This window comes from Mobula birostris, chromosome 20 (genome assembly GCF_030028105.1).
Source record: "Mobula birostris isolate sMobBir1 chromosome 20, sMobBir1.hap1, whole genome shotgun sequence".
Taxonomy (NCBI): Eukaryota; Metazoa; Chordata; class Chondrichthyes; order Myliobatiformes; family Myliobatidae; genus Mobula; species Mobula birostris.
In genome coordinates, this window is record NC_092389.1 from 67,684,972 (window position 1) to 67,705,440 (window position 20,469).

General features: G+C 45.8%; 1 protein-coding gene and 1 long non-coding RNA gene across 2 annotated transcripts in view; both read left to right on the top strand.

Annotated features, from left to right (window-relative positions):
* LOC140185252 (uncharacterized) overlaps positions 1 to 20,469 on the top strand; it is a 622,887-nt gene that overhangs the window by 454,607 nt on the left and 147,811 nt on the right. The window lies entirely within an intron of this gene.
* Positions 1,617 to 11,776, top strand: LOC140185410 (uncharacterized). The gene is made up of 2 exons (XR_011882615.1): positions 1,617 to 1,951; positions 7,530 to 11,776. It is a non-coding gene; the product is annotated as an uncharacterized lncRNA (long non-coding RNA).

Consider the following 20,469-nt stretch of genomic DNA (forward strand, 5'->3'; position numbering starts at 1 on the left):
GCTGTGGCACAGGCCCTTCCATCTTTCTCCACATATCTTCACCAGCCCACAGTCCGCAAAGAGGTGAGTGACCGTCCCGTCTCCACTGCAGTAATCTCGGGGCAGCGCGCTGTGAGAGTGATCTCCGGGCATGCAGCAAGGATCAGACTGGGAGACCCCTCTCTGTATCAGACAGGTAAGGTTTGGCACGATGATCAAAGCAGTTCGTCGCACTCCTGATCAACCGACACCATCTATTAGATTCATCCGAGCACATCCTGGTTGGAGTCCAACCAACCATTGAGCACATCTACATGAAACGCTGTCGTAGCAAAGCAGCATCCATCATCAGAGATGCTCACCACCCAGACCAGGCTCTTTTCTCGCTGCTGCAATCAGGTACAAGATGCAAGAGCTCAGGTCTCGCAGCACCGGGTCCAGGAACAGTTACTACACCTCAACCATCAGGCTGTGGAACAACAGAGGATAACTACACTCACTTACCGTCCATTGAGATGCTCCCACAACCAATCGTCGTACTGGGCCTGTACCAAAATTGGTGAAATTGGTGAAATCAGAGGTGGTTTGACTCAGACCGATCGCATTGATCATGTCTCAGAATTAGAGAAGTAAAAGAGACAGGCACAATCTCACAGGATATTGACAGTGTTGGGGCAGGAATGATGTTTCCCCTGGCTGGGCTCTGGAACCATGGTTCACAGACTTAATATCACAGTTCACCTCAGCAGGGCTGAGATGTGGAGAAATTTCCTCCCCAGTGCAGCGAATTTTTGGAATTTTGTCCACAGAGTTTCTAAATTAAATAGACATATTTTGGGCCTCAGCGCTGATGGGGACATTGCAGGAAGTGGTGGTGAGGTCAAAGGTCGGACATGGAGACGCTTCAGATGAGGGTCACAAGGATGATTCCAGGAATGAAAGGGTTATTATACGAGGAACGATTGATGGCTCTGGGTCTGTACTCGGTTGAATTCAAAAGGGTGAGGGGAATCTGATTGAAACCTTTTTGAATACTGAAATGTAGACAGAGTAGATGTGGAAAGGATGTTTCCCATGGAGTGAGAGTCTCGGACAAAACGACACAGGCTCTGCATAGGGGAGCGCCCTTTCAAACCTGAGATGCTGAGAAATGTCTTTTCACAAAGCATGGTGAATTTGTGGAATGTGTAACCACATGCAGCTGTGGAGGCGAGGTCGTTGGGTGTCATTAAGGTGGAGATTGCTAGGTTCTTGATTGGACATGACATCAAAGGATACGGGCAAAAGGCCGGGTACTGGGGTTGAGGAGGAGAGAGGGAAAAAGGATCAACCATGAGTGAACGGCGGAGCAGACTCGATGTACCAGACGGCTTAAATCGGCTCCTAGGACTTATGGTCTTATGCTCTTATGTTCTATAGATTTTCTCAGTGTCCGCAGCAAAATGCTTGTCGGGGTTGTCTGCACTCTGATAATAAAATGTACTTTGAAGTTTGAGTTTCGGGGAAATTCCTTTGATTCTGAGAACAAACTGTGATTGGCGGCAGCAGCCCGTCCTCAGACACACTCACAGCCAATCAGCGGCACAGCTGGAATACTCTTGCTCCCATTGGTTGAGGGGTGTCAGTGGGCGGGACGCTGAACTTCCGCAGCGGTGCGGGGTTTGGAACCGAGAGCGAGTGGACCCGGGGAGAGGCCGGAGATTGGGAGCTGCACGACGGGTAACGGCTGCAACACCGGCCGGGTGAATCATCCGATGGCAGAGCTGAAGAGACTGGCGGAGATTCCGTGAGATGTTTCAGTTGCACGGAGGATGCCCGGTCTTTCCCTGCCGTGGATCGGGGCCTGTTGTCTGGAGTTCTACCCCGGACCGGTCTCCTGCTGCTGGGAGACGGGAGCTGGCCCGCAGCGGCTGCTGATGGATCTCTGGAGCTCTCAACGCACCCCTGTGCAACCGGACAGGCTAAGGCCAAGGTAAGAGCAAGGCGCAAAGGTCAGTTCGTGCTTTGGAAAATAAGAAACAGGAGCCGGGTTGAAAATTGACAGCAGTAAAAATACCCGAAATGCCATTTTTAAGCCGATTTTTTTTTTCATTTTTCTTCATTTTGGGTCACTTTAGGAAAAGCCATCAAAAAGCCACAGTGCTCCATGTACGCTGGGTGATAGTCCTTCAAATAGTTCACCCCGGTCTTTTTGGGCACCGGTATGATTGCCGCCATTTTGTATGTGTATGTGTGTGTTTGTGTGTCCAAATGTTTGAAACAGTGAAACAGAGAATCCGAGGCTTCCCAGTTGGATCCAGGAATGTTTCCAGTAACTGTGGTCACAGTGATGAGACGACCATTCAGATCAGAACAAAATAATTCACCCAGCAGTTGGTGAACCTTCAGAACTCACAACCCACTCTTGTGTTTGAGAGAGACATTCACAAATTTAAATGTGCGATTTAAAGTTTACAAAGTAAATTTATTATCAAAACTTTAAACATGTCATCATGCACAATCCTAGATTCATTTTTTGGGGGCAAATTCAGCAAATCCAAGAGCCATTATAGAATCACTGACAGACCAAACCCAACAGGACAGACAAAAACCTAAGTGCAAAAGACAATAAACTGCAAATATAAAGGAAAAATAATAATAAATAAATGAGAAATAAAGATCAAGAACATGGGATAAAGAGTCCTTGAAAGTGAGTCCAGAGGTTGTGGGAACAGTTCAGTTATGGGGTTACTGAATTTCAGTGAAGTTATGCTCTCTGGATCAAGAGCCTAATGGTTCAGGGGTAGTAACTGTTTCTGACCTGGTGGTGTGGGCCTGAGGATCCTGCACCCTCTTCTTGATGGCAGCAGTGAGAAGGGAGCATGTCCTTGGTGTCTGTGGGGGTGTGGGTGTCCTTCATAGAAACATAGAAAATAGGCGCAGGTGTAGGCCATTCGACCCTTTGAGCCTGCACCGCCATTCAGTATGATCATGGCTGATCATCCAACTCAGAACCCTGTACCAGCCTTCCCTCCATACCCCCTGATCCCTTCAGCCACACGGGCCATATCTAACTACCTCTTAAATATAGCCAATGAACTGGCCTCAACTGTTTCCTGTGGCAGAGAATTCCACAGATTCACCACTCTCTATGTGAAGAAGTTTTTCCTAATCTCGGTCCTAAAAGGCTTCCCCTTTATCCTCAAACTGTGACACCTCATTCTGGACTTCCCCAACATCGGGAACAATCTTCCTGCATCTAGTCTGTCCAATCCCTTTAGGATTTTATACGTTTCAATAAGATCCCCCCTCAATCTTCTACATTCCAATGAGTATGAGCCTAGTCGATCCAGTCTTTCATCATATGAAAGTCCTGCCATCCCAGGAATGAATCTGGTGAACCTTCTTTGTACTCCCTCTATGGCAAGGATGTCTTTCCTCAGATTAGGGGATCAAAACTGCACACAATACTCCAGGTGTGATCTCACCAAGGCCTTGTACAACTGCAGTAGTACCTCCCTGCTCCTGTACTTGAATCCTCTCACTATAAATGCCAGCATACCATTCGCCTTTTTCACTGCCTGCTGTACCTGCATGTCCACTTTCAATGACTGGTGTACAATGACACCCAGGTCTCGTTGCACCTCACCTTTGCCTAATCGGCCACGATTCAGGTAGTAATCTGTTTCCTGTTTTTGCCATTGAAGTGGATAACCTCACATTTATGCACATTAATTTGCATCTGCCATGAATTTGCCCACTCACCCAACCTATCCGAGTCACCCTGCATACTCTTAGCATCCTCCTCACAGCTAACACTGCCGCCCAGCTTCGTGTAATCCGCAAACTTGGAGATGCTGCATTTCATTCCCTCATCCAAGTCATTAATACATATTGTAAACAACTGGGGTCCCAGCACTGAGCCTTGCAGTACCCCACTAGTCACTGCCTGCCATTCTGAAAAGGTTCCGTTTATTCCCACTCTTTGCTTCCTGTCTGCTAACCAATTCTCGATCCACATCAATACCTTACCCCCCAGTACCGTGTGCTTTAAGTTTGCACACTAATCTCCTGTGTGGGACCTTGTCAAAAGCCTTTTGAAAATCCAAATATACCACATCCACTTGTTCTCCCCTATCCACTCTAATAGTTACATCCTCAAAAAATTCTATGAGATTCGTCAGACATGATTTTCCTTTCACAAATCCATGCTGACTTTGTCCAATGATTTCACCGCTTTCCAAATGTGCTGTTATCACATGCTTGATAAATGACTCTAGCATTTTCCCCACCACCAATGTTAGGCTTACTGGTCTATCATTCCCCGGTTTCTCTCTCCCTCCTTTTTTAAAAAGTGGGGTTACATTAGCCACCCTCCAATCCTGAGGAACCAGTCCAGAATCTAAAGAATTTTGAAAAATTATCACTAATGCATCCACTATTTCTTGGGCTACTTCCTTAAGCATTCTGGGATGCAGACCATCTGGCCCTGGAGTTTTATCTGCCTTTAATCCCTTCAACTTACCTAACACCACTTCCCTACTAACATGTATTTCCCTCAGTTCCTCCATCTCACTGGACCCTCTGTCCCCTACTATTTCTGGAAGATTATTTATGTCCTCCTTAGTGAAGACATTCAATTAGTTATTCAATTGGTCTGCCATGTCCTTGTTCCCCATAATCAATTCACCTGTTTCTGTCTGTAAGGGACCTGCATTTGTCTTAACCAATCTTTTTTTTTCACATATCTATAAAAGCTTTTACAGTCAGTTTTTATGTTCTCTGCCAGTTTTCTCTCATAATCTCTTTTCCCTTTTCTAATTAAGCCCTTTGTCCACCTGTGCTGGACTCTGAATTTCTCCCATTCCTCACGTGAGCCACTTTTTCTGGCTAATTTGTACATTTTTTTCTTTGGAATTGATACTATCCCTAATTTCCCTTGTCAGCCACGGGTGCACTACCTTCCTTGATTTATTCTTTTGCCAAACTGGGATGAACAATTGTTGTAGTTCATCCATGCGATCTTTAAATGCTTGCCATTGCATATCCACCGTCAATCCTTTAAGTGTCATTTGCCAGACTGTCTTAGCTAATTCACGTCTCATACCTTCAAACTTACCCTTCTTTAAGTTCAGAACCTTTGTTTCTGAATTAACTATGTCACTCTCCATCTTAATGAAAAATTCCACCATATGGTCACTCCTACCCAAGGGGCGTCTCATGACAAGATTGCTAATTAACCCTTCCTCATTGCTCAATGCCCAGTCTAGAGTGGCCTGCTTTGTAGTTGGTTTCTCGACATGTTGGTTCAAAAAACCATCCCGCATACATTCCAAGAAATCCTCTTCCTCAGCACCTTTGCCAGTTTGGTTCACCCAATCTATATGTAGATTGAAGTCACCCATTATAACTGCTGTTCCTTTATTGCACACATTTCTAATTTCCTGTTTAATGCCATCCCCAACATCACTACTACTGTTAGGTGGCCTGTACACAACTCCAACCAGCGTTTTCTGCCCCTTAGTGTTATGCAGCTCTACCCATATTGATTCCACATCCTCTTGGCTAATGTCTTTCCTTTCTATTGCGTTAACCTCCTCTCTAACCAGCAATGCTACCCCACCTCCTTTTCCTACATGTCTATCTGTCCTGAATATTGAATATCCCTGAATGTTGAGTTCCCACCCTTGGTCACCCTGGAGCCATGTCTCTGTGATCCCAGCTATATCATATTCAATAATAACAATCTGCACTTTTAATTCATCCACCTTGTTACGAATGCTCCTTGCATAGACACACAAAGCCTTCAGGGTTGCTTTTACAACACTCTTGGCCCTTATACAATTATGTTGAAAAGTGGCCCTTTTTCATGCTTGCCCTGGATTTGTCGGCCTGCCACTTTTACTTTTCACCTTACTACTTTTTGCTTCTACCCTCATCTTACACCCCTCTGGCTCTCTGCACTTGTTCCCGTCCCCCTGTTGTGAACTAACCTCCTCTCTCCTAGTCTCTTTAATTTGATTCCCACCCCCCAACCATTCTAGTTTAAAGTCACCTCAGTAGCCCTTGCAAATCTCCCCACCAGGATATTGGTCCCCCTAGGATTCAAGTGTAACCCGTCCTTTTTGAACAGGTCACACCTGCGCCAATAGAGGTCCCAGTGATCGAAAAACTTGAATCCCTGCCCCCTGCTCCAATCCCTCAGCCACGCATTTATCCTCCACCTCATCGCATTCCTACTCTCACTGTCGCGTGGCACAGGCAGTAATCCCGAGATTACTACCTTTGCGGTCCTTTTTCTCAACTCCTTTCCTAGCTCCCTATATTCTCCTTTCAGGACCTCATCCCTTTTCCTACCTATGTCATTGGTACCTATATGTACCACGACCTCTAGCTCCTCACCCTCCCAGTTCAGCATATCTTGGACACGATCAGAAATCTCCCGGACCCTGGCACCAGGGAGGCAAACTACCATCCGGGTCTCTGGACTGCGTCCACGGAATCGCCTATCTGACCCCCTTACTATCGAGTCCCCGATTACAACTGCCCTCCTCTTCCTTCCCCTACCTTTCTGAGCTACAGGGCCGGACTCTGTGCCGGAAGCACGGCCACTGTCGCTTCCCCCAGGTAAGCTGTCCCCCCCCAACAGTACTCAAACAGGAGTACCTATTGTCGAGGGGCACAGCCACTGGGGTACTCTCTATTACCTGACTCTTCCCCTTCCCCCTCCTAACCGTGACCCACTGGTCTGCCTCCCATGGCCCTGGTGTGACCACCTGCCTGTAACTCCTCTCTATCAACTCCTCACTCTCCCTGACCAGACGAAGGTCATCGAGCTGCAGCTCCAGTTCCCTGACGCGGTCCCTTAGGAGCTGCATCTCGGCGCACCTGGCGCAGATGTGGACGTCCAGGAGGCTGGGAGACTCCGGGACCTCCCACATCCAGCACCGAGAACAACAAACTGCCCTCACACTCATACTGCCCCTCTCCTCAAATAACAACAAAAAATGAATGCCAAACCCTCTTCGCCTTGCCCGTTTCCGCCTAAGCCCGTTGAGCCGAAGCCCTTAAGGCTTCCTCTTATGAGAATAGGTTAGGTGAACTCTGCCTTTTCTCCTTGGAGCGACGGCAGTTTCTAAGATGATGACAGTCATTGATCGTGTGGATAGTCAGAGGCTTTTTCTCAGGACTGAAATGGCTAACACGACAGGGCACTCTTTTAAGGTGCTTGGAGGCAGGTATACAGGATGTGTAAGGGGTAGGTTTTATACGAAGAGAGTGGTCAGTCCGTGGAATGGGCTGACGGCAACGGTGCTGTAGTGGGATACGACAGGGTCTTTTAAGAGAATCCTGGATTGGTACATGGAGCTCAAAAAAACAGAGGTCTGTGGGTAACTCTGGGTAATTTCTAAAGTAAGTATATGTTCGGCACAGCATTGTGGGCCGAAAGGCCTGTATTGTGTTGCAGGTTTTCCATGTTTCTCTGTTTCTAACATTCTCGGCTGCTATTTGAAAGGTTAACTGACATTCATATTAACTAATTGTCATGTGTGTTCTCCTTTGACCGACAGGCACCACAGCCAGTGACAGTAGGAGACAGAGGTGTGTCTGATCTACGATCGGCCCTGTGGAAATCTGCCCCACTCTCAGCCCCTCCTCTTACGCTGTCAATATTGGACGACAACTTCCAAGATGACCCGGTGGTCCCGGCTGATATGCAGCTGCTGCAGAATGAGCGCGCTGATCAACGGGAGGTGTCGTTCCTATGCAAAGCGGGCATTTGTGAAATGTGCACAACAGTTTCTATTATAAACAATTTGTGTTATTTTCACCGTTTACATTACACTACAAATGCAACGTGATAGTGGGGTCTGTGGTGGTGGAGGAGAAATCAGTGTTCCATCACCCTCTGCTTTGGGATCAGTGCACAGTCACTATCCAGTCTCCTTTTGATTTGAGTTCTCCAGTCCCGGCTGCAAGAGTCGTGAATCCTTATTGTGCCTTTCCAGGTTAAACAAGTCCTCACTGAGGCCACCGACTGGAGATGCACACAGTACTCCAGCTGTGGTCTCACCAACATGGAACAGAGCAGCAGGGGAACAGGCCCTTCTGCTCTCTGTGTTGTTCTGAACCAACTAAACTGGTCTTTCCACGCCTTATTAAACCATTCCCTTCTGCAAACACATCGACATTGCTGCATTCCCCACACATTAATGTGGTATCCAATTCCCCCTTTCTCATTTGCTTCCTTCAGCAACCCTGGCCTTCATTCCAGACATACATCACTATGAGTATGAAAAGAAAGCTTGCAAAGCACATTTCCTCTAAACATTCTGAGTCAAGTTTAACATTACTGTCATGGATAAGTGTTTTTTGTATAGCAGCAGTGTAGGAAAAATACAAAATTATATTAAATAACGAAATAAATAAAGAGTACAAATAGGGCTGATGAGCCAGTGCCCCCCCAACTAAAATATATGCCCTCTAGTATTAGACAATTCATCCTCAGGGAAATAAGTACAGGCTGTCCATTCTGCCTGCATCTCCCATATTGCGATAAACTCCCGTCAAGCCTCCCTCGCCCTCTGCAGATCCAGAGAATATATCCCTTAATTGTCCAATCTCTCCCTATCCAGGCCACGCCCTGTTAAGCCTTTTCTACTCAACGTCAAAATCATCCACATCTTTTGCTGGAATAGAATGCAATCGTCCAGATGTAGTTAAATTAGAGGTTTATAAATCTGCAACATAACTACCTGTCACCGAACTTCCTGCCTCGATTACTAACGGTAACTGGCCCACGCCGCATTTATCAACCCCAACAAGCAGATACTTTAGGAGTGTATTGAACTCAGATCCCAAGATCCCTCTGTAGATCAACACTGACATCTACACAGGCCAAGCTCGCAAGCCACCACAATTCTGGTGAACCTCCTCTGCAGTCTTCCAGCCCAAAACATCCTTTGTACAGAATGCTAACCAGAACTGAATGTGACATTTCAAGAAATTTAGCAGTCAAAAGAATGAAGTCGACCATTCGGACGAGACCCTTGCTCCCTCGGCCCACCCATTCCATGCCGAACGGGTACACACCAAACTCGCCCCATAATCCTGTGTTTGTCGCTTCTCCTCGGGGACAGCAATTAACTTGTTTGCACATTTCAGTTGCGTAGACGCAGCAGCTGAAAGATCCTTTCCCTCTTGTAAGAGTCTAAAACTAAACCTTTCCTATCCTGTATTAACCACAATGTCTTTCAAATTTGTATAAGTACAGGACCACAAAGGTGGTAATGTCTCTTAAAGAACAGAAAGGCGGATAATTTCCCCAAAGCCTGGTGGGATACAGTGGACAGATTAGGAGATTGGGCAAGAAAGTGGCAAGTGAAATACAATGTTTGAAAATGCATGATCATGCACTTTGGTAGTGGAAATACATGTGCGGACCATTTTCAAAATGGGGAGAAAATCCAAAAATCTGAGATGCAAAGGAACTTGGGGGTACTTGTACAGAATGCCCCAAAGCCTTGCATGTTACGTCTGTGGTGAGGAATGCAAATGCCATGTTATCATTCATTTCAAGAGCTCGATAATACAACTGCAAGGATGTGATTCTGAGGCCTCACCTTGAGAATTGTGAACACTTTAGGCCCCTCGTCTTGGAAAAAATTGCTCCAGCATTGGAAAGAGTCCAGAGGAGTTTCACAAGGATGAGTCCAGGAGTGATATGGTTATCGTATGAAGAACATTTGATGGCTCTGGGTCATTACTTGCTAGAATTCAGCAGGATGAGGGGGAAACTTTTCGAATGTTGAAAGGCCTAGACAGATAAGATGTGGAAAGTTTGTTTCCCATGGTGGGAGACTCTAGGACAAAAGGGCACAGCCTCAGGATAGAGGGGCATCCATTCAGAGCAAAGATATGGATATTTTGTTTAGTCAAAGGGTGATGAAATTGTTGTCAGTTGCAGCTATGGAGGACAGGGCGTTGGGTGTGTTTAAGGCAAAGGTTGATACCTTCGTTATTAGACATGGCATCAATGGTTATGCGGAGAAGGCCGGGAATTGGGGTTGAGGAGGAGAAAAATAAGATTAGCCATGATTTAACAGCGGACCAGACTCAATTGGCTAGAGGGCTTAATTTTGTTCCTGTGCCTTATCATCTTATGAAAGGGCACAGGCCGCCGTCAGGTAAGTTGTGAAGGTTTTGAGAAAATTTTGCTGGAAGTCATATTGTGATAATATTGGAAGGGATATTAAACTTGCAGATGTTTGAGGAAAGATTAAGGTAATGGGGTGTTCGTAGGGATCCAAATATTCCAGTATTGATTGACGAGTGTAAATTGATTGTACCTGAAAAAAGGAAGGTTTAGTTCCTGGCTGTGTCATTTTCTGCGATTCATAATCAAGATAAATTGAGTGAAGAGATTCAGTAATACCGGGACGAGGTTCTAAGTGAAAACAGCAGGTAAATGGATGATCATTGCAGCTTTCAGTTGCTAAATCACAATGTATGTGTTTTACAAATAGCATTAATAGACCGGCACTGGAATTGAACTCGGTGGCTCAAACTCCTGAAGAAGTGTTGGTGGTAGGATTTCTTGCCACGTGGGTGGAAAATAAGCTGCCATAGAAGCAGTGTATCACTAATATTATCGATAAATGCAAAGGAGCATTAAATATACTTGTGTCTTCGTGGATTTTTCTGGGGTGCTGCATGAAAATATTTATTGACCATTTAGATTTGTGCAATCAAATCTGTTCTTGATAATGGCTGCGTGGTTTATGGATCAGCTTCCTCTTCCATTTTAAAATATCTGGATGTGATAAAGGCACAGACTTTAAACTTGTGTTGTGGTGCAGTGAGATGGCCCGCTGTTTCGGATTGACTGGTTGAAATCGGAAGCACCTTTTCAATTGTGGAGGTTGCAGCTGTCAGATTGAACTTCAGGCGGCGGAGGAATCATCATCCTGATGAAGGTGTGTTGCTGGGCTGTTGGGAACATCACAATAACAGTGTTTTTAATCTTGGGTATCATGCTTGGAATATGGGTTAGTTGGATTATTCAGGCTGCCCCACGGCAGCTTTCTCGGTAAACCCAACTTGTTTATTCCAATGCATTTTCCTGATTTTAGGTTACTGGATTTAATAAAATCTAAGGGTGTTAACTGGGATGCTGATGTAGCTGCTTTTGTGCACGAATTATAGGTGACAATAAGGAAACAACGTACCAAACATTTAGCAGCATTTTCAGCAGAATTAGTTGCTATCATTGTAGGCACACTTGTCCACGTAAGGTTGTAATTTGTTCAGCTTTTTTTGGGGTTTGATGTGCCTTAAAACAAGTCATTCCATCAGTAGGTCAGATTTAATGTCAGAAACTCATCAAACTTTATTTCGCATACGAGGTATTGGTTTCCAGATTGACATTGTCCGGGTCCCTGCACATTGAGTGTTGAGGTGGACGAGCTGTTTGACCGTTCAGCGACAAAAGCTGTTCATTGTTCAGCTGTGGATATCGACCTTTATCGAAGCAAATCAGAAGCTAAGGGTAGCTTATTTGTGTAGATTTGCCTCGATTTTTGGGGCATGTCGGCAAATATGAGCTGTACACTGAACTGGCGTGTACGCAGATTCGTGGGTGCATACAGATTTGTGGTGTGCCGACAGATATGGCGGTGCACACAGATTTGGGTGTGTCGCGGATTTAGGGGTGCACATGGATTTTGGAGGTTTCGGTGGATTTCGGGGATTTTTTGACGTATATCAAGGTTGTTTCATTTGTAGATACTTTAATAATAAATACACTTAAAACATTGAACTTTGTTCCTGCTATTTGTAAGGTGTAGACAGCTATTTTGCGAACTGTTCGAAATGCATCCTACTCTGGAATAATCTGATTGGAATGTAAAAGTTTCTGCGGGCCGGGGAGCGCCCAGCATGGGGGTGCAAGAAGACACGGTGAGCAGTAGGGCCCGGAGGAGTCGGTAGAACAGAGGAATCAGGAAACACAGATTCATAATTCATTGAAAGTGGCGTCACCGCTAGAGAGAATCGTACAGAAAGATGTAGGCACATTTACCTTCATAAATCAAAATATTGAGTACAAGAGATGGGAATATATGTTTAAGTTGTATAAAACGTTTATGAGTCCTAATCTGGAGTATTGTGTGCAGCATTTGTTACCTGCCTGCAGGAAAAATATCAATAAAACTGAAAGAATGCCGAGAATATTTACAATATGTTTGCCGGGATTTGAGTTCGGAGTTGTAAGGGATAGTTAAATAGGTTTGGACTTTAATCCCTGGAATTTAAGCAAATGATGTGAAATTTCATAGAGGTATACAAATTATGACTGATATAGACAAGGTAAATGCAGGCAAGATTTTTCCACTGAGGTTGGGTGAGGCTGGGACCAGAGTTCTCTGTTCAAGAGTGAAAGAAGAAAAGTGCCAGCGGAAGTGGAGGATGTGGTTTTGATAGCATGGAAGAGAGGTTTGGATACCGACACAGATGGGATGGGTATTGAGGGCCATTTTCGAGGTGATGTCATGAAACTCGGGAAAATAACAATTTGGTACGGACTAGATAGCGGAAAACGGTCAGATTCATTTTTATAGTGCTCTGTCACGCCAAATAATTTGTAGATGAGGGAACTGGTTGGCTCTGTTGTCTGTGAAGGAAGTAGGATGATTTAAAATGTTTTGGTGGGGTATAGAAGTGTATAGGTGCTGGGCATCCTTGATCAAAATAAGGCGATCAGGGCAGGGATTTTAAAGTTGTCCAGCAGTTCGAGAGCATGTGAAGTTCATGGAGGGAGATGTGAAGGGACTGAACAAAAGGTGATAAAATGAATTTGAGGTACACGGACACGTCAGATCGGGCAAGAGCAGGCAGAGACAAAAGTAACAAAACCCATTCACACGCACTTACACACATAGGCAGACAAATATATAGAGACAGAGACCAAAATACATACACAGATACAGAGTAACATACACACATAGATTCCCAAATACACACACACACACACACACACACACACACACACACACACCTGCAGTATCACATTTGCCTTCCCAGGTCCCCACTTTGCTCTGTGTGCTTTCCATATTCGATAGCTTTGAATATAATGTCTCCCTTATTTTTCTAAACTGAGCAGCACAGGCCCAGAGCCATCAAACTCTCCTCATGGGTTCACTCTTTCATGCCTTCTTCATCCTCCCCAAATGTATTTAGTAGAGACTGTCCGAGCTCTCCGCTCTTCAGAAGTAAGCCTACGATATTGTTGTATTCGTTACAAACAATGCAGTGCTGTATAGTTCCCTGAGCCAGTGTACACACGTCTCTCTGGTGTCCTGAAGGGATTCTTCCACACTAGCCACGTGTTCCCAGTCGTCAAGCCGTCACGACAAAGACCGGGCGCTGTCCTCCAGCTGGTCTCTGACCCAAACACACACAGACACACAACAAGACGGACAGACACATAGGTGGACGCATATAAACACACAGAGATGCAAACATTCAGATATACTTTAATAATTAATACATTTTGAACTTTGAACGTTTTAAGATGGGGCAGCTATCTTCTGAACTGTTTGAAATGATTTTTGCTCTGGTAAACTGATGTGCATGTGGGGATGTCAGCGGGTTTGGGGTGCAAATTGATGTGCGGATGTGCGCAGATTTCAGAGTGTCTCAGTAAATATGGGGGTGCACACTGATTTGAGGATGCATGCACGTTGGGAGGGTGCACAGGGATTTGGGAGTGCACAATGATTTGGGGTTGCATACAAGTTTGGATGTGTCCGCGGGTTTGGGGATGCACACGGATTTGGGGTGTCCGTGGAACTGTGGGTGTGATGAATCTCAAGGTTGTTTCATTCACAGATATTTTAATAACTGATGTATTTTGAACTTTGAACTTGCTATTTGATTTAAGGTGGAAAATCTACTTTGTGGATTGTTTGAGATGATTCTTGTTCTAGGATAATCTAATGTGTATGTGGAGTTGTCAGCAGGTTTGCGGTGCGCAGGGATCTGGGAATGTTGGTGGATTTGGGGGTCTCGGCAGTGTTGGGGGTGTGCATGGATTTTGGGGAGACCACTGAGTTAGGGATTGCAAGCGGGTTTTGGAGTGCCCACAGATCTGCGGATGCTGTGACGAACCCCGTGACGGGAATAAAGAACCAGAAAAGATGGAAAACACTTTGGAGTCTAGGATTGCTATAAACTAATAATATTTATTAATAACTACGCAATACAGTAATATAAATGTGCATAAATCAAACAGGTTAGCAATTATATATATACATAAGTACATAAATCAGTAAGTGTGGAAATATATGTATGAAAAACCAAGCTTCTTTATGTCTAGGGGTAAAAAGTTACTGTCTTCCGATGATGAGTAAAGTTCAGTTCAGTTCATGGTATTTAGTTCCGTAGCATGGGGTGGGGGAGGGGGGAGAGAGAGAGAGAGAGAGAGAGAGAGAGGGGAGGGGGGGGGGAGTTGAATCTTCAGGTGAGCTGATGCCGTCGATCTTCTCGTCGTCCGCCGAAATCCTTCACAAGTCACTGACTGTGACTGTAACAAGGGGGGACCGGTTTTCTGTGGTGGAGCTGTCACCCCGGCAAGGGTGGACACATAGACAACTCCCCACCAGTCAACCCCTTCTCCTTCACTGGAAGAGCAATTAGGTCGATTCGCCTGATCGATCCTCCAAAACCCACTTTCTCTGCGGGCACAGCAATGCTCATTCAGTGTCCAGATCATGTGTCTGAGGTCTATATCATCTGACCTCCTATTTATCTCACCGTGCTGAGCATCACCCGTCATTCAAAGAGTCCCCCCTTCCTTTGTCTGTGAAGAAATGCCAGCAGGCAACAAGTCCTTGAAAGTAACATCAATAATGTGCTGTCGGTCACCATAGCAACTTTCGAGCTGCTCGGTGCTATCTCCAAAGTAGAAATCCAAAGTTACCTCCCGTGTCTTAACGTGGCAGTCCAACCGTTAATCTTCTTCTCTCTCTCTCTTCAAAACAATCATCGGTGATCAATAACTCTCTCTCTCTCTTCAAACAGTTAATGGGGGCACTCCAGAATACCCTCACAGTGCACACACATTTGCAGATACGCTCAGATTTAGGAATCCCGGTGGATTTGGAGATGTGCCGAATCTCAACGTTGTTTCATTGATACAGACTTTAATATTAAATGCAACTTGGACCTTGGCCTCGGTTCTTACCATTTTTTTGGTGTGGAGGCAGATATTTTGTGAACTGCGCGAAATGATTCTTGCTCTGAGATAATCTAATGTGCATGTGAGTGTGCCGGCAGGTTCGGGGTGCACAAACATTTCGGGGTGCAGGCAGATTTGTAGAGTGCGCTGATTTAAGGGGGTTTTGGCGAATATGGACGTGCACAGGGAATTGCTGCTGTGTGCAGAAATGGGGATTTGTCAGTGAATATGGAGGTGTCGGTAGATTTGGGGGCACCCATTGAAACGGGGGTGAAGATGGGTTTGGGGAGGTGCACAAGTTTGGGAATGTCAACGGATTTGGGGTTGCACAGACAATTTTGGTAGTTCATGGATTTGGTTCAGTCAACATTTTTCAGAAAAGCTATCTCCCACGAATGCTCTAAATATTAAATCGTTAATTTCATCACAATCTGACACCGCGGGGATTACACCTGTCTGATGTAATCGGTTTGTGAATAATTTAAAAACCTTTATTTTTAAATTTGTTGATGTCAGTCCCCGTGGAGCCGCTAAATGGTATTAAAACCCCAGGCATGTGCTGCCTCAACATTTAATTCCGAGAGATCGCCTGGAGCACAGAGGGACAAATCACTGGACAGAGAAATGTCTGCAATGTTGGATAGGTACAAAAGTGTGGAGAAAATATTGTACTTGTTGATTGCCGTCATTGGAGTTCCCGGTGGGTGAGCAGAAGAATTAATATTTTTGCTGTTTCTGTGTGTTAACCGGTGTTAAGCTATTTATGATCATTTGACAAGCTTCTATCTTGATGATCATTAAGAAAAAAATATCCGTCAGAGATATCGATCCTGTCAGTTCAACACTCTGATCTTTTCATATTTAATAACAAGCGGAACTAAACTTCTGTCTCTCCCCTAACTCATGGGATCGACTCTAATGTTGTTATTGCCATGAATGAGACCTTGTCCTGCGTTGCTCCAGTGCTGTGGACGAGCAGCTCTCCGGGAGGCTGTGACTGGGAGGAATTAAATGGGACTCTCTACAGAGTTGTCCCAATGGTAGGGGCAGGCGGCTCTCCGGGAAGGTGTGACTGGGAGGAAGTAAATGGGACCCTCTACAGAGTTGTCCCTGTGGTGGGGGTAGGCGGCTCTCCGGGAAGGTGAGACTGGCAAGTTTTAATGGGAATTTGTCGTGATTTTTCCTGGTGTTGGGAAGGTGTGATTGGGAGGGTGTTGATGGGAATTTGTCCAGAGTTGTCCCAGTGGTGGGGGAAGGGGCTCTCCGGGAAGGTGTGACTGGGAGGGTGCTGACGGGAACTTGTCCAGAGTTATCCCAGTGGTGGGGGCAGGCGGCTCTCCAGGAAGGTGTGACTGGGAGGTTTTCATGAGAAGTTGTCGTGATTTTTCCCGGCGTTGGGGAGAGGCATCTCTCTGGGAAAGTGTGACTAGGAGGGATTTACATTGCGAAGTTCACCGTTTCTGAGTTATTGATCAGATAGAACCCCAGGTCCTGTGGTTTTATGTCTTCCTCTGAAGTCTCTCAGTCGGATCCTACTGACTGTTGGTCAATAATCTGGGTCTGATCACCTGCACCAGTGTCCGCGGATCTGTTGCTGTGTATTATCGAATTGAACTGCGCTGTAGATTTAATCCATTAAAGGAACAACTCAGCCTTAGGTTACTAACTTGTTTCTGCTTTCCCTCTGAGACGCGTCGTAAATCGGGGCATCGTTTCGTCCTGACGGAGGGTCTCGGTCCAAAACGACGGCCTGTTGAATGTCAGGGATGCAGCTCTCCGCGAAGGTGTGACTGCAAGAGTTTTAACTGGACTTTGTCCAGTTCTGTCCCAGTACTGGGGACAGGCAGCTATCCAGGAAAAGTTGACTGGGTGGGGTTTACATTGTAAAGTTCTCTGTTTCTGAGTTAGTGATCAGAGAGAATCCCTGGTCCTGTGTTTCACGTCTGCCTGTAGCGACTGTCACAGTCGGATCCCACTGCCTGTTGATCAAAAATTGGGTCAGATCAGCTGAACCAATCTGCCAACGTGTGTTATTGAACTGATTTGTAGAATTAATCCATTAACGGAGCCACTCAGCCTCAGGTTGCTACGTTGTTCCTGTTTTCCCTCTGAGACCCGTCGTAAGTTGACGAGGGTAAAGCAGTGGAAGTTGTCTCTATGCATTTCAGTCAGGTCTTTGACAAGGTTCCACACGGAAGGTTCGTTAGGAAGGTTCAATCGTTAGGTATTAATATTGAAGGAGTAAAATGGATTCAGCAGTGGCTGGATGGGAGACACCAGAGAGTGTGTTCGATTACTGTTTGTCAGATTGGAGGCCGGTGACTAGTGATGTGTCTCAGGGATCTGTACAGGGTCCAATGCTGTTTGTCATATACATTAATGATCTGGATGATGGGGTGGTAAATTGGATGAGTAAGTATGCAGAAGATACTAAGATAGGTGGAGTTCTGCATAATGAAGTAGGTTTTCAAAGCATGCAGAGAGATTTAGACCAGTTAGAAGAGTGGGCTGAAAGATAGCAGATGGAGTTTAATGCTGGTAAATGTGAGGTGCTACATTTTAGTAGGACTCATCAAAATAGGACACACATGGTAAATGGTAGGGCATTGAAGAATGCAGTAGAATAGAGGTATCTAGGAATAATGGTGCATAGTTTCCTGAAGGTGGAATCTCATGTGGATAGGGCGGTGAATAAAGCTTGTGGTATGCTGGCCTTTATAAATCAGAGCATTGAGTACAGGAGTTGAAACTGTACAAGGCATTGGTCAGCCCAAATTTGGAGAGTTGTGTACAGTTCTGGTCACCGAATTACAGGAAAGAAGTCAGCAAAATTGAGAGAGTACAAAGAAGATTTACTATAATGTTAACTGGGTTTCATCACCTAACTTACAGAGAAGGGTTGGACAAGTTGGGTCTTTATTCTTTGGATCCTAGAAGGTTGAGGGGGGACTTAATAGAGATATTTAAAATTTTGTGGGAGATAGATAGAGTTGACGTGGATAGGCTTTTTTCCATTGAGAGTGGGGGAGATTCAAACAAGAGGACATGAGTTGAGCGTTAAAGGGCAAACATTTAGGGGTAACATGAGGAAAAACTTCTTTACTCAGAGAGTGGTAGCTGTGTGGAACAAGCTTCCAGCAGAAGTGGTTGAGGCATGTTCGATGTTGTTATTTAAAGTTAAATTGGACAGCTATATGGACAGGAAATGAATGGAGGGTTTTGGGCTGAGTGCAGGTCTGTGGGACTGGGTGAGAGTAAGAGTTCGGCACGGACTAGAAAGGCCGGGATGGCCTGTTTCCGTGCTGTAATTGTTATATTGTTATATAAATCCGTGCACTGCTTCGTGCTCAATAAGGATCTCGGCCCGAAAGGACGGTTTGTAAAATTCCACGGATGCAGCTTCACCAGCTGAGTCCCTCCAGTATTTGATGTGCGCTGCTCTTGTATGCATTCGTGGCCGCATCAGATGCTGAGTTTCCAGAGGCCTGGCCAATCAGGGGTAAATCAGTGAAACTGGCCCCGTTAACGACCGGAATCGGAATGATCGTTGTTGTTCATACAGCTCGTTTTTATCGCCTAGGATTGCTCACGCATCGACTTATCCCCACACTGAGGAAAGCAGGTCAGAGACAGTGTGACCAGTGTCTGATTTACATTAGCAGCCGTTCATAGACTCCAGCACTCCTGATCTTTAGCTGAAACCCGACCTCGTGTTAATTCCCGGAGAATGTGTTCAGTAACGCCCAGTGTCTGTTCTCTCTCCCTCTCTCTCCCTCTCTCTCTCTCTTTATCTCCCTCTCTCTCTCTCTCTCTCCTCTCTCTCTCTCTCTCTCTCTCTCTCTCTCTCTCTCTCTCTCTCTCTCTCTCTCTCTCTCTCACCCCTCTCTCTCTGTCTCTATCTATCTTCCCCCCCCCTCTCCCTCCATCTCTCCCCCTCTCTCCCTCCAGTGAATTTAGCGGCGATTGTGATCCTGTCCCGGGGAAAGTGCGGCCTCTCTGTCTGCACTACTCGCTACCTGGTGGCCATGGCAGGGGCTGACTTACTGGCCGTTGTCACCAATGTAATTTTATATCGAATCAGAACTTTTTACTTCCCGGACAGTTTTCTGAGCATCACTCCAGTGTGCAGTGTTACCGATGTACTGACGTTCACAGCCACAGACTGTTCTGTCTGGTTCACCGTCACTTTCACCTTTGATCGGTTTGTCGCCATTTGCTGCCAGAAGCTGAAAACAAAATATTGCAACGGGAAAACTGCCGCTGTGGTTCTAACAACAACCGGCGTACTGTTGTGTCTGAAAAATATTCCCCGATACTTCTCACAGGAACCCTGGGTGATTATCAACGATGTCCCGTGGTTCTGTAAACCCGTGAACAATTATCTCACTGACCTCGGGTGGGTAGTATATGACTGGCTCCACACGGTTTTAACTCCGTCCCTCCCTTTCGCTGGGATCCTGCTGCTCAACGCTCTCACCGTCAGGCACATTTTAGTGGCCAGTCGGGTCCGTAAGGGGCTGAAGGGTCAGAGCAAGGGGGTGAACCGCAGTGACCCGGAGATGGAGAGCAGGAGGAGGTCTGTGGTTTTACTCTTCACCCTCTCCGGCAGCTTCATCCTCTTGTGGATGACAGACGTTGTAAATGTCATTTATTATCAGGTCTCAGGATACGATTTCAATGATTCTGAATGGATCTTTTACTACGTCGGTGTTTTGCTGAAGAATTTTAGCTGCTGCACGAACACATTTATTTACGCGGTGACTCAGTCGAAATTCAGGGAGCAGATAATCAGAGCGGTGAAATATCCGGTCACCTCGGTGCTTCAGTTCATTAATAAAGCCGCGTCCTGAGCACAAGCCGAAAGCGGCGGCAATTTCTCCAGTCCAGACGCCAGCTCCTCACATTCACCGCCTGATCTCCCAGCTGTTTTTCCCGGGATGATTGTCCCAACGACGGACAGCTCCGAAACATTAGCATCGTGTGTGTGGTCGGGGTGAGCAAGCAAATTCTTGGAGTCTCAGTACATCATTGGACCCGCCAGATGTCAATCAAAGAACAACTCCGGATTGCGGGCTACCGATTGGTCTGTTGATTTGTTTATGAATTTATACTCCCGCCCAGTAGCCTCACAATCTGTTCACACAAGACGTCTGATGCTGGTTTGCTGTTCCAATGTCAATCACACCATTCTCTGCAGTCCCCTTCAATGATTGGCTAACGTGAAAAAAGGCGGTGTTTGGGTAAATGACGGTCGAAACTCCAACTTTAAGGCAAAA